This window comes from Manis javanica, chromosome 5 (assembly GCF_040802235.1).
Source record: "Manis javanica isolate MJ-LG chromosome 5, MJ_LKY, whole genome shotgun sequence".
In the NCBI taxonomy this organism is placed as follows: Eukaryota; Metazoa; Chordata; class Mammalia; order Pholidota; family Manidae; genus Manis; species Manis javanica.
In genome coordinates, this window is record NC_133160.1 from 70,668,806 (window position 1) to 70,678,246 (window position 9,441).

Genomic DNA, 9,441 nt, shown 5'->3' on the forward strand with positions numbered 1-9,441 from the left:
TGTTTTTTTTCATTTCTAACAAAATTGCATTTAATTTGTGTCACTGGGAGCCATTATAATAGGCCATTAAAAATTGGTCTTCTCTCAAAAGGGGGTTATTAAGATTAGCATGCATGGGGGGGAGGGAGCAAGGGGAGGGTGGGCTGCACAACACAGAGAGGACAAGTAGTGACTCTACAACATTTTGCTAAGCTGATGGACAGTAACCGTAATGTGGTTGTTAGAGGGGACCTGATATAGGGGAGAGCATAGTAAACATAGTATTCTTCATGTAAGTGTAGATTAAAAATTAAAAAAAAAAAAAAAAAAAGAAAGAAAGAAAGAAAGAAAGAAGGAAAAGGGGGATTACTCCTTAACAGGATAAAACTATTGGTAAATCAAAGATCAACGCATGCTTTAAATATCCTTAATGTTGATCACTTAAAGGGTGTCAGATGATCAGCTATGGAGGTACTCTTTTCTGATAATATTCCTTTCTCTTAATTTAAAAAAAAAAAAAAAAGCAGTTCCTGTGTGCTGACCTCCAATGAGTTCTGCACAGTGGTATAGAGGGCATGTCAAAGTGTGGGCAAAGGGTCTGTTTATTTCTATGCAGGAGATCAAGGCCTAGCTTGGATACCCAGAAAATGAACTAAGATACGATATGAGGAGGAGCTTCCGGCATCAGCACTCTCTGGAGGACTTGTGCCGGGGGATGATCATCAAAAAGCCTCCACAGGTATCCGGACGATGCTGCGGTTGTGGCTGCATCCAGCCCACCATCTCCTGGACTTGCCATAAGAAGGAGGAGGGAGATGTCTAGGCTGGCATGTGCATACAGTGAGACAACGAATTTGACCGGATCTGTACTGTTGGAACTCAACCAGGAGTTGGGAGGGGTGCAAGTTGTAGCACCCCAAAATCTCATGACTATAGACTATCTATGGTTAAAAGAACATATGGGATGTGAACAGATCCCAGAAATGGGCTGCTTTAATTTGTCTGATGGTTCAAGTACAGTTGGACAATATCCATCATATCATAGATAAATTTTCACAAATGCCTAGGGTGCCTAAATGGTTTTCTTGGCTTCACTGGAGATGGATGGTAATTATAGATTTGCTTTGTTTATGTCACCGTATTCCTATTATGTTAATATGTGTGTGCAAATTAGTTAGTAGTTTAAAACCTATACATATTTAAGGTACTATACAAGAAGATATGTCAAAGAAATAATCAATCCTCCCATGTTTCCTTCATATGCTACCTCTATAGCTTTTCTTCTTCCTTCCTAATTACAACCCTTAAATAGAATTCGTGCCTCATATCGAATTTACCGAGTATCATAATTCCTCCAGGTGGTAAAGATACTTCGAGACAAGTGCTGGGCATAGAAGCCACAGGGCATAAATCTGCAAAGAAGTAAAAAGCTAACCTTTGCAAACAATATGGCTTCTCTCTCACTTACCAACTTTACATTTCCCTGTATGGCCCCGGAAGATGACTGGTTAGCCAGAGACGGGTAAGATTCCTCAAGGGAGGAACAACCTAAGACAGGCACAGTCGCAGGGGGGCCATCAGGTGAGAATTTGGGGATCAACAGAGGTGAGGCTCAGAACCTCACCCCCCCTGCTTTGAGAGAAATCTTCTGCATCCGTGGATGTCTTGATGCCCTTGTCTAGCCTGGATTAATACTTAGTCCATAGGCACACACCTGATCATCTGATCATCTACATTTGCCTTCTTACAGCACTAAACTATGTTTTCTACCTTTATCTTGCATCTACCTACCACTTCAGCATTTTATTAAAAATAAAAATAATAATAATAGTAGGAGAAATGGGGGATCAACATATAGATCAAGTACAAAAATCAAACGAATATTCATATTTGACCTGATTGTTTATAGGTCATATTGCATGATCAAAACCGAAAGTTTCTGTGATGACTGCCCTTGTACTGTTCACCATGTAAGAATTTATTCACTATGTAAGAATTCGTTCACCATGTAAGAACTTGTTCGTTATGCTTCAGAAGATTGGAGACTGACGAGAATTAGGCTTGAGATGGATTAATGATTGTACATTGAGCGTTGACCCCCCTATACTGAATTTTATTGTTGTTAACAACCATTTGATCAATAAATATGAGAGATGCCCTCTCAAAAAAAAAAAAAAAAAATTGGTCTTCTCTCTCCATCCTCAAGGATATGATGATCATCTACCTAAAAACTTGAGGCAGGATATTTCCCCTCAAAATAGATGAAGAGCAGGAGGAGGCGAAGCTATGTGTTTTAGCAACTGGAATTAAAAGGTGAAGCCCCGAACTTCATCCCATTTATCATGCAGTTTATCACACGAGGGAATTTGTCCCTGCTGTCACTAAGCACGTGCACCTCTAAAGTCCGAGTTTTCCAGGGTTGTTTGCAAAAAGTTCTCACACGTACCACGTCATGGTTTCACTTGGAGTGTGAAATCAGTCACATGCTCACAGCCCATAAGCTTGAGCAGAGTGCAGCGCTGGGCTGGGCTGACATGGTTTTATGGTTCCCTGTGTTCTCTAATCTTCCAGATTTACTTTGTAGTAAATGATCCACTGACTATCATAGTTTTAGAAATATTTTTCTTTCAGTGCCAGCTGCATTCACTTTCTTTAAGAAGAGGCATCTTGACCCCCAAATAATAACTCCCAAATAATAAATTCTTATTGAGAAATTTCTATATCATATCCTGTTCTGTATCATATCATCAGCTCACATTCAACAACTTGAGAAGTCAAGGATTTCAAGTTTCCTTACCCATCTTGTTGACTTCATTAGTCAAAGTCTTATTATTGGAATAATTTTAGAATTCTAATTTTAGCAACACTACTCTGGTGGACCAAGACTGGATGTTGCAGACTGGATGTCTTTCTGTGATTTTGGTTAAGCTACAGAGCCATGTAAAGCCTCAGCTTTCCTGTATTTTAAATAGGTAATGAGAAAATAAGAGAGCCTCCTTTATCTGAGCAGCATTCATTCAAGGAGAGAAGCCTACTTAAAATGAATATACTTCAAATACCAAATTAAAGCAAATTATAAGATGTTTGCAAATTCATCTTTAAAAATTCATGTAAAATATATGAAAATGAATTCATTTTAATCCATAGTTAACATTGCAAGTTATGCTATTTTTAATATCAATAAAGATTGAATCAGGTATTAATTTTTGGCATAATTTTGCGCATGAAATTATATGGTAGCATGATAGACAATCTTCACTTTGGAATTGACTTTTAAAGCAGGGTCCTTCTGTATTTATAACCTTTTCATATTTAAATCATTCTTCTTTTTAAAAGCATAGTCTCTCAACAGTTTGCTAATTTTCTCTTTTCGTTATTAGCTACTCTAAATGCTGCCAGATCCTCATGTGTTGATGTCTTTGTCTCTCATTTGAATGGTATTCCAACATATTTTCTTATCAACTTAATGAAATCTGCATCTTTTCCAAAATGTACAGTCATACTTTGCTGTTTGTTTTCACTGTGTTGTTGGATGTTTGATGCAATTAACAAGAATCTGAGGAACAAAAACTTTGGCTCTCATACTGGGATGCTGACATTGAATGGAAATGATAGTTATATGAGTGGTAATTCATTCTGTAAGTGGCCAACTTATTAGTGAATATGTTGTGTTACAGTGACTTTTACTTTGCTCTTAACAACTGGGACTCAGTAAATGAATACTGGTACAAGGGCTCCCTGTCATGCAAAAAGTATAAGGAAACAAAATGTGGCAGTCTATCCAAGCATTTGGCAAATATTAACCAAATCATACATATTAGTGATTGTTACTATTAACATTATTTTACAAACATTCTCTAAAGATAGTTAACCATAAGCAGTAAGTCCTTGGGGTACCCACTTAACAGAAAAGGCTTAACAACACTGCAATTCATTAACATTTAGTTTCATAGACCACTTGCGATCTGGGTCACTGTTTCACTTATTGAACTCACAAGAGTTTACTTCCATAAACTAATAGACAAAAAACACTTTTTTAGAGACTCTGTAGCCCAATCCATTCATGCTGATTTTTCTCTTCAAAGGGAGGACATAGAAGGTATACACAGCGAGTTTAGGACTCTAATATATTCTAATTAGAGTGTAAGTAACTAATAATGACAGTGTAGGACCAATGGGTATGCAGTATTAAGCTCCGCTATGTGACATATGCTGTTCTTAGCTCTGGAGACACAAGGGTGAACAAAACCTGTATGGTACGTAATTGCCTCCTCCCTTTGACTCAGTGAGATGGCTATGATTTTAATTGTGCAGAGGTCACATAGTGAGCTAAATAATTGCAGCAGTAACAACTGGTCAGTGGCAGAACTGAGATAGAAACTCAGTCCTTTTTGACTCTAAAACCCTCACTAAGGCTCCTGAACTCATTCTGAATGGAAAGCTGTCAACCACCTTGTCTTAGTAAGTAAGCAGGGATTTTGTATTCTCTGGTGTCCAAGAAAAGTCACCCTATTTTCCTTTCTAAACTTTACAGAGTAAAGTTGCTCACTCTACAGTGGTAACAGTCGGTGTATTTTGTAAATAAGGATCCCATCTTCAAGCCCAAGTAGTCCAAACATATGTAATAATTTAAGACTGATAGATAATTAAATTGTTTTTCTCATTGTAGTGGTTTTGTAATCGACTAGAATGATACTTCTCCAAAAAGACAAAGGGAACTCCTGTCATACATGTAAACAATTAGAAGTGATGCTGAGATCTGAAACATTAAAAGTTACAGAGATGACCCAGGAGAGGATCTTCATGAACTTGGAGTAGGCAAAGACTTCTTAAGCAGGATACAGAAAACATTAATCATGAAAGAAAATATCGATAAATCACACTATATTAAAACTTGTTGGTAAAATATAATATTAAGAAAGTGAAAAGGCAAGCCACAAAATAGGAGCAGATATTTGCAATACATAAACCAACAGAGGACATACACAATACATACACAACAAAATTCCAACAAATAATTTTAAAAAATATTAGAAAACATTGCAAAAGACTTACATGGGCACTTCACAGAGGAGCACATCCAAACTGTCACCAACATATGAAAATGTTCCAAACTTCATTTGTCACTAGGAAAATACAAATTAAAACCACAATAAGGTACCACTCCGCACCCTCTAGAAATCTACAATTAAAAAAAATTGCCAATACCAATATGCCAATACCAAACTCAAGGAATGCTTGGAATAACTGCAACTCCTCATACACTGTTAGTGGGAATGTAAATTGATACAACAACTTTGGAGAACCTTTTGGGGATAAACATTTAAACTGAGCAAATGCACAGCCAGTGATTCAGAATTCCGCTCGTAGGTATATATGTAACAGATATTTGGACAGCAGAAAGTTATGCAGATGAATACTCATTTTCTTAAGCATCCGTAATAGTCAAAACTGGGAACATCCAAATATCTGTAGACATAGAATGCATAAATTAATTGTATTTTATTCGCTCAAAGACGTACATTCAGCAATGAAAGTAAACAATGTGGGTGATGTCTGATAAACATAGCAGCCAGACAAAAGATTCAGACACAAAGAAGACACAGTGTATGATTCTGTTTATGTGAAGATCAAAAACAAGCAAAACTGATGTGTGGTGTCAGAAGTCGGGATAGAAACTTTTGAGGGGAGAGGTAAGCAACTGGCAGGGGTGAGAGGAGGGCTCCTGGAGCCCTGGAGATGCACTGTTTCTTGACCAGTTGGTGATCATTGAGATCACTTCGTGAAAATTCACTGAGCTGTATACCTATGTGTATGTAGGCTAAGGAATATACTTTTTTATTTGTATGTTATTTTTTTTCAATAAAAGGTAAAGTATATGAAGGAGTACAATTATTTAGTCTTTGCATTTTTAATGTCATCTGTTACTAGTTTTTCTCCCTCTGTAGCAAAGAAGCCAGAATCTTCTTGATTTCATTTCTTTGCCTTGCATAACTGAAATCTGTTTTTAATTAAATATTTATGACATTTGTCAAACACATTTCTTTTTTAGTTTTTTTTGTTTGTTTGTTTGGTCCCCAGGTTTTGCCTTTTCTACATCAAATCCATTCTGCATGGGATTTTTTTTTTAGTTCTGACCCAACCTTGCTTTTTGTCACCTTTCCATTTGCCTTTTATGTTTCAGGAGAGCTCTGGTAATCAGTCCATTTGACCTTAAGACAAACGAATTATCACACATTAGACAAAGAGCAGTCCAGTGGGTCTGATGTGTGACTTCACTCCATCTAACATTTAAGGAAACAACAGTCCTCCAAGAATGATGCGATGCTTGCTTCCTGAGGATGTGAGGCTTATAACCAGCTTGATACTCTTTAAAAAAGAGCAGCAGCAGATGAGACTCTAAAGGGAGCTTGTCCTGCCAGGAGTGAAAAACCACCCAATCATCACAGTGTGCTAAGGATAGCTTCGCACACTTTCCGCTGGCTCAGCCCAGTGTCTCCCATGGCAGTGCATGGTGGGAATGGTTTGGAAAGACTTGGTTCGGGGTCATCAGATGGGGATTCAAACTACAGATTTTACTAGCAGTGTGTTCTTGAGCATGTGTCCTATCTCTCTGAACTTCAGGTGACTTCTGTATAAATATGGCAATGTGAGAACATCTGTATCGCCATTGCAAGGGTTTCACTTACAAAGATACTCGAGTGTCTCCAACATAATATGGAACACATCTAGATGTTCAAAAGATGACCTTCTTTTCTCTTTTGTGTCCTCCTTTTCAGAAAGGATGTTGTCGCAGTAATTTAAAATTGTATATGAACTTTTGATTTACAGAAATCTGGCTTTGGAGATGATAGGCTATGGGAGTTTTATTTTATGAATACAAGTTGGATCAGTATATATTTTCATGCAGTCTTTTTTTTGCTTTTTGAATTTTCCAGATGAATTTTCACTGGCATAAGAAAATAAAAATGTTTATAAGATTACTTTAATGGGAAAGAAAATATTTATTAAATATTTGATCAACTATCTTAAAGGAATAGACATAAATAGTATTGATGGGAATTTATTTTGAAAATGAAATAGCTGGAGGGGCTTTAGTATTGAACAGTCTCCTCGTTTTATATCTGAAAAATTTAGGGAGGCAAAGCAACTTGCCTAAGGTGGCCATTGAAAGTGAAGAGTCAATGAATCACCTCTTCTTTTCTCTTTGTTCTAAGTGACAGAAAGTAGACAGAAATGCTGGGGGAAAAAAGGATCAAAGAGTCAGTATTCATAGCTAGTAAAGTTGAATTACAAATGCAGCTGGAACCCAAGATTAAAATGGCAGTGCTGTGTCGCTGTGCCTCAAAATTGAGACTTTGGAGCCTCTCCACAGGTGGAGGTGGCTCTGCGAGGCTGATGCAGGGCACACCTGCCCTGCCGGACCCGCAGAGACCAGGCCTGCCCAGCAAACTCAGACCCTGCAGAATGCGGTTAAGAGAGGAGGGTGAGCTTCGTGACTTCTCACAACGCCAGTCCTCAGGCTCCACCCGCCCCCCAAGGCAGCCTGCGCTGTGGGTTAGCAGCGGCTTTGCAAATTCCATAGAATATTATTTTACATGCTATTTGTTCTGAAATCTTACCTAAAGTGTAAATTTGTTTAGTCTGCCTCTTTGAACTGTGTATGTCCTATCAGGGAAAATATTAACCTAGAATCTGTCCAAATTATCATAATCCCAGATTATTACTTTTTTTGGTTTTCACTTTTCTTATTACTTGGTAGATTTCCCATTAGCATCAAATAACTTAGTATAATACCTCACAAATGAAAATCCTTGGAGGAATGTACAGAATGTTGTCCCTTTTACTTATTCAAATTTATACAGGGTTAGATCTCTAAAATCTCAAAGAGCTTGTTTATAGTTTCAAATTGTAAAACTGCTCCATGGAACTGCAAAGCCTGATGAGAAAGAAAGAAAAAAATAACCCACTCAGGACTACTTAGCACATGACAGTCAAGATAAAATTAGGTGAAAGAGCTCCTGGGCACAAATAGTGGTTTAGTCCCTAAGGTGAAGAACTTCATAGTGAAATATAAGTAGGGACTGAAGTGTACCTGCGCCTCCATTAGGTCAGCCTCATTCACAAATCAGTTTGATTTCAGTGCAAGAATAAACATGGGCCTTTGAGGACATCTAATACTAATTTATTTCTTTACAATCCCATCAGGTCACAAAAGATTTGAAACATGTAAGTCACTATTGAGAAAAAGAGAAGTAATTTGGCACCTAACACAACTGCATCTAGAGTGTGGATTGAATGAAATACATAAGGAGTCCAGTGATTAATTCACATATGTGGTCTTTGTAAACTGCTAAACCCTTTGTGCATCTGGAAATATCCAGGAAGTAAAATAATTGGTTGGGAGGGTTGACATCAAAAGGCGCTGCATCCTCTGTTTCCATGTGGAATCAACAACGCTCGGCGAAAATACACATAAATTTTAATTTGTTACTTGGTAATACTTCACTCAGCCTCTTTCATTTAATCTCTCTCTTACTCAAAACTGAGACCTTGGAGCCTGTCCATAGGTGCAGGTGGCTTTTGCTCTCTCGTCTTCAAATAAAATCTTGTTGAGTACCCAGCAATTTAACTGAGTCAATTAACTTTCAATCTCTGGGATCTACTGCAAATTAAAGTGGTGAAGATATTTTTGCATTGTTTTGTTTATAAAACATAGGTTTAAAAGGACATCATTTTTCATGTAGTAAAAACAGAGTATGCACCTGCACTAGTTGATCGGGTGGCTTTCTTACAAAGACATTTCTTTCCACTTCTGTTAATACAAAGTGTAACCTGCACATGCTGTAAAAGGGGTACTTCTGGGTTTGCCATCATCACTGCTGGGCTTACACTTCTGTGTTCTCTTGAATAGAGATCCTAACTGCCCACTGCTGCAAATGTGGTGTCTGTCACTGACAGAACAATGGTAGCGAGGGGCCTGTCTGTGGCTTGGGTTCTCTGGGTCATGACTGTTCTCATAACTGTTTCATCATATAACACTGAGATCATATAATCATTCCTGTATTCCAAAATTTTGAAGAGCTTGCTCAAAATACAGAATATCTCTTCAAAGTCCTTGCTGCTCTGTAGTTTGTGAACCGAAATGGGTTCATCTGTCTCAGTAATTTTTAACCCAGAGTGTAAGAATAGAATCGCCTAGAGGCTTTTAGAAAATACATGTACAAGATGATTTCCAGGTGGGGCCCAGACTTCAGGATGTGTTTTTAACCTCCCCTCAGCTTCCCAAGATGATGCTGTTGAGACTACAGGACTGAGAGTCAGTACTCACACAACTGTCTTCTGCTGCCTGGAGCAATAATGCTGCCTAATGGCATAATAGACCCTGTACTATACTGCCCGACTTTAAATCCTGGCTGCCACTTTTTACCAGTGTGACTTTAGGTGAGGTACTTAGCCACT